Source organism: Coturnix japonica, chromosome 1, assembly GCF_054131305.1.
Source record: "Coturnix japonica strain WE chromosome 1, WE-NBRP24, whole genome shotgun sequence".
Lineage (NCBI taxonomy): Eukaryota > Metazoa > Chordata > Aves > Galliformes > Phasianidae > Coturnix > Coturnix japonica.
In genome coordinates, this window is record NC_140663.1 from 127,653,752 (window position 1) to 127,659,758 (window position 6,007).

The following is a 6,007-nucleotide window of genomic DNA, read 5'->3' on the forward strand; positions in this document are numbered from 1 at the left end:
TTTTCCCCATAGAAAATAAAGGGGGACCAGAGTGATTAGTCCCAATCCAGTTCTTTGCACTGCAGTGATCTATGCCTGGTCAATTCATACTACTGAACAAAAAGTGATGGTTATACAATTATGAGGAAAAAGCAAAGAAGCATCTGAGCCTGAGAATTTTCAAGATTTTTTTTTTTTTAAAAAAGTCATTGCTTCTCTTAACAAAAATAACAATCTAGACCATGACTCTAGGAGTACCTAATTATTTTTAGTTAAATTAGATGAAAAAGCTTAAAATGAAAGTTAAATGAAAGTTAAATGAAAGTAAAATGAAAGTTAGATGAAAAAGCTTAAAATTTTAAAATTTGCTTAAAATTTGCAATAAGTAATAATTATAGGAGTAGATATTACCAAACTTTAAGGTTACTGTCTGTCACACTAATCCAGTCAATAAAGCATTCTCAAATTCCAGTAACTATTAATTAACTTAAATTTGTTCTGTTTTTCTTTTCTTTACCCAAATGTTACTTTTACTACACTTGAAATTTTTTTATTTTTTTTTTTAAGTTTCTAAGGCTCTAAAGTATATTCAAAATTTAAAGTTTAAGGTAGTTTGTTGGTTTTTTTTCCCATTTACAAGTAAATGATCAGGTTATGTCTAACTTGTTAAAGATCTATCTGAAGGTACATGTTGAACCTGGTTTCAAATATCTATTTTATTAGCCTATCAATCAATATAGCAAAAGACTTCAGCATGCCGAATAAAGTATAAATAGTGAGATAGGTGCACAGATCACTTTAAATGGCTTTGGCCAATGGGTGAAGAATTACTTTAGCATTTGACAATTCTGTTCTAGTAATGAAAGAGGCAGGAAATCCTTGGAATAAACTGTTGGATTTCATTTATTTTGTAACCCAGGTTTTAAAATTCACTCCTGGTCTCACCAACATGATTTTGATAATCATCAATATTCTCATTAAGCTTGTAATTTGAACAAAGTTACTGATTCATCAGGTAGAAGAACTCTAGAAATAACAATACATTGCAAATAAAGTCTATGTAAGTAAGAATCTTATGTTAGAAAATGCCTTTCCTATTGTTGATGTTATTTATTTGTTTCCTTTGCTAATTGAAGACATTTGCAGTGTTGACCAGTTCCCTTCTGCTTGTATAAGCTATGACAACAAAGCCTGTGTACTAGCTAATACTTTCTCACTACCTATCACTGTGAATGGAAAAACCTGTCATACGGGCCTTTAGCAAATCCCCCAAAGATTTTATCATGCACAACATCAAAGGCTCTTGTTGCGTGTGTGTCTCTACCAACCAGGGACTTGAAGGAAACAACAGTCCATGAGAAGAGTATCATTTGCTACAAATTACACAATTTTGCCAAGTGATTGAGTACCTCTGAAGCACATGGCATTACGCCAAGGCCTCCCCACCTGTCTGAGCCCTGTAGATCTCAAGAGGAATTGAATTTGTTGCGGCAGTTATAGGATACAGAATTCTTCCATGTATATGGCTAGCAGCTGACTCACAGTTCTTTTAATATTAGATAAACTGCAGTCTTCTTGTCCTCACTTGCTTATGGCCACACTGACTCTTTTACTGAGTATGGCAAGAACTAATTAATTTTAGAATTAATGCAAGAGTATTTCTCATAAGGATGCTCCCCTATATGTAATTCACAGCATTCTGACACAATAGATGCATTGTCAAAGGTTTCCAAATGCATGTGTATGTCCGTTTTACGTGCAGTCTCCAGAAAGACGTTTGCACAGCTATGTGACTATCAGGATTAACTTTGCCTTGGTGTTCCTACTTTATTTAGGAACAATTGAGGGGTTATCACAAGCAGTATGGTTTTCTGGTCAATTCTGGTTCTTTGACCCAAATAACGTATTTCTGAGTTGGCTGTGTGTAGCCTTCACCACAAATTAAAAGCAGCTATTGTATTTACATATCCTGATGGATTTCAAGATGCCCATCCACCTCTTATTCTGTTAAACATATTGCCTCCATACAAAAATCATCTTCCTTGAATGGCTAGTGTCTAACATCACTAGCACCTGTAGCCTCGGATACAAAAACTAACATACTTCAGTGTGCAATACCACAGTCTCACTTCCTGTAAATGTAAAATAACCCTCACATGAAGTCTGCCAAACTGTTCTTCATCACTGATGCCTCTATCTCCCATTCTGCCATTTACTTCAGATTCATACCTATCCTGCATGGCCTCATGATTAGTACTCAAGTTTATTTTAATGGCAAGTACAGGATAGAAAATAAATAAATAAATAAATAAATAAACAAACAAATAAATAATGGAATTATTTTTCCTGGCTCATTTTCATTATGCTTCAGCTTTGGACTGAACTTCAAAAGGTAAATCACCCAACTCTTGACTACACAAGCATTTAAATAACTACAGAGATTTTTAGCATATTTTCACCTTTGGTGACTGTGGATTCATGTTTGTTTAACAGTTGACCTTAAACTGACCTAAGGGTATTAGAAAAGAAATCTTCAGGTAAAGATAATACTCGATTTTGGAATGGATATTGAGCAATTAAGCAATGAACGGTATTTTATCATTCTTAGCACAGAGGCTATTCCTTGGGCAATGGCTATCTGTTCCTTTTTATCTTTCCCACCCATGCCATATTGCAGCAAATGTGGCCGCAGGTGCCTACACTGGATGAACACCTGCCCAATCTACGCAAGAAGGAAAGGAAATCAAGGGATGTCGTGCTCACTGGTATTGTGTACACAACTCAGGAGAGTGATAAAAAGGAGAAATGGAAAGAAAGTTAAATTTAGCATGGTTAAGAAGAGAGAGTAGAAGAAAATGTCTGTGACCTACAGAAAGAGCTTTTGCAGGAGATGGGAAGAAGGTAAACAAGGTAAATATAAACACATTTTATTTTTATTTTTATTTTTTTTCAAAGGCAGAACACCATTTTCTGTGTCTGTCAGCCTTTTTGTAACAATGCATCTACTACAGTGAGCTGACAGCAACTTTACAAAGTTCAACAAGAGGAAGCGCAGAGTCCCACAATTAGGGAGAAACAAGCCCAGGCACCAGGACATGCTGAGGCCACCCAGCTAAAAAACAGCTTTGCAGAAGAGGACATGGGGCACCAGGTGGGGACACCACTTTGGACATGAGTAAGCAGCATGCCCTTGCTTCTGAGAAGGCCAATGTTATTCTGAGCTGCATTAGGCAAAGGATTGCCAGCAGGTTAAGAGAAGTAATCCTTCCTCTGTAAGGCTGGAGCGATGTGTCCAGCCCTGTGTCCCCAGTATGGGAGAGACATGGATGTAATAGAAAAGGTCCAAAGAAGGATAACCAAGATAGTCTGGGATTGGAGTACCTCTCTAGTGAGGAGAATGTCATAAATGTCTATAAATACCCAAATGGAAAATGCAAAGAAAATGGATCAAGGCTCTTCTCAGTGTTGCTCAGTGTCAGGACAAGAAAAAAAAAAACAAACTCAGGCTCCCTCTGAACACCAAAAGTTCTGCACTATTTAGTGATGGAGCACCAGCACAGACTGCTCAACGGCTGTGGGGTCTCCTCCTAGGGGATCTCCAGAAGCTGCCTGGCTATGGACCCAGGCAGCCCATAAATCTGTGTAGAGACTTTTTACACCAATTTGCAGGTACAAGTTTGTCCTTTCTCATTCCATGTTGCAAAGCAACAGATAAAATACATTTTATGTGAGACCATATAAGCTCATTCTTTTACCCACGGAGATGGATTCTTTCTATAGTTCCATAGAATATTTATCCCTGCTTTCTTGCCCTAAATACCTTATAATTTCTGCAATTATTTTTGTAACATTACTACATAAACCTTTACAGAATTCAATAAATTCCCTGTGTGATTTATTAAAATCTTTTCTGTATACATTTTCTTTTTTTTTTTTCTTTTTTTTTTTTTTTTTTTCTGTCTCCTGTCCTAACAGGAGATTCATTTTGTTCAAAATTCTGCTCTCATTTAGTATTTCAGTTGTAGTGCATCTCTGGCTGTTGCGCTTCTGACAGCAGAAGTGCACTATCGCTACTTTCTCTACTACTCAAAATGTCTCAGAGTTCTCCTGTTCACTTTGCTCTAAAACAAATCTGCATAATATGGAAGAAATAATTCTCATATGAGGCAAACAGTGCCAACCCAGGATCAAGTGTTTCTGACCCTTTCTTCAGTTGAAAGTGAATCCAGTGAAAGGCTTCGTTAATGGGGGAGAGATGGGACTATGTGTGTACTAAATCTTTCCAGATGGACAAGAATAATCACAGCACTATCAACTTTTATATTTCCCCTTAAATGAAAAAAAGAGAAGAAGCATTAAGTACCCTAGTGTTTCTAAAAATGTAGGTTTCTTGTACCTATCTATCACATTATTCTAATATTAGCAAGTCTTCTGTGGTGATCATCTGTCTTCACTACATTGTAGAAGAATCCTGCCTTCTGATAGGTATGATATGAAGTGAGAACAGCCATACTGGTCACATTAATTACCTAAACATAATGAGCTACCTCCAAACATTTAGATTTATCAATAAATGCCTGTGCATTCCCAACTTACAAGGTAAACAGTTTCTTAGCTGTTGCACATGGCTCCTTCACAACAATCCAGACCATTTCTTTTTCTGTGAATTTCTCTCTTCAGAAATGGTTACCAAATGAGAATGGTGAGACTACAGATGGAAATGGATGATGGTATTTCACTGTGCCAGGAGAAATTCTTATGACATATTCCACTCTTACAGTTGTAAGGCAGTTTCTCCATTTAAGGTTCCTGAAAGTTAATACCCCCAAACTCTGCTGGCTGTCCCTGCTCTGCATCACTATTGAGCCTTACCATTTCATGCTTTAGTTTAGTCAGATGTCTCTGCTCAGTTTCATCCACATACATGTCCCTGTCCCTAAAGATATACAAATAGCACTAGGAGCAGCCTAGTAGTTCCATGTGGTTTCTGCCTGGTACCAATCATACCTTTTCAAATGTAGATGCCTTCTATCATCACGATGAAATGAAAGAAAATGTGGGATATCCTCCACTATCTTTTGGTGGCATCTTTCACAATCAGCATTGGAAAAAACAAAACAAAACAAAACAAAACAAAAAAAACCAAAACAACAAAACAAAACACAAAAACAACAGGAAGGCAAAGTAATAAGTGGCAGAATCAACAAAATAGCAGTTTAGTAATAGTGGTGAAGACACAGTGATTCCAAAACCTGGTATAGACATGATCAGCCCTAACACAGATTGCATCACCCAAGGATAATGAAACCCTCTGGACACATTGCTGCCTGTTTCACATGACTTATCATAGATACAGATGTCCAGGGTTAATTCAACTGCATGTAGAATTTAGGTCCTTTTGATAAATTGTGTGCTCTGTATTCCATGGTGAATGGACAGCAGAATTGCTTCTGAAGAGTAAAAGCAGATGATAAAGGCTGAGTCTTTGCTCCTAAAAAGTACATGATACTTTTGTTTTAAAGTCACAAATGGATGTCAGATATGACAAACTAGTAACACAACCAAGTGCTGGGTACTTTAATTTTACCACAGGTTTGCTCAGCAAGGTCAGCTCTGTCCTCTGGCCTGGGACTGACCTTGGAAAATTCACCTCAGTGCAAAATTAAAGCACCTTATCTGGACTGTGGTTTTACCACAGGAGGGCTGACGCACATTGGTTTCTCTGATGTTAAGAAAAAAAGAAATTAGTTAATCTTTTCAGTGATGAATGGAAATCCAAATCAACAGACCCTGTTTCACTAGGTTATCTCTGCAAAATCATATGTTACCTGTGCTCTTCTTTGTGCTAACTATGCATTAGAATATGATTAGTAGCCACAGTATGGACATAACACGGCAGTGGTGTGGCTGCTGGTGGCTGTATATAGAATTGCTCTTTACAGTAGCAGTATGAATTGTGACTTTGAAGAGACAGAGGCTAGCACAACAAGCAACTCTGGCAGTTACACAAGCGACATCTGAGGTGCTT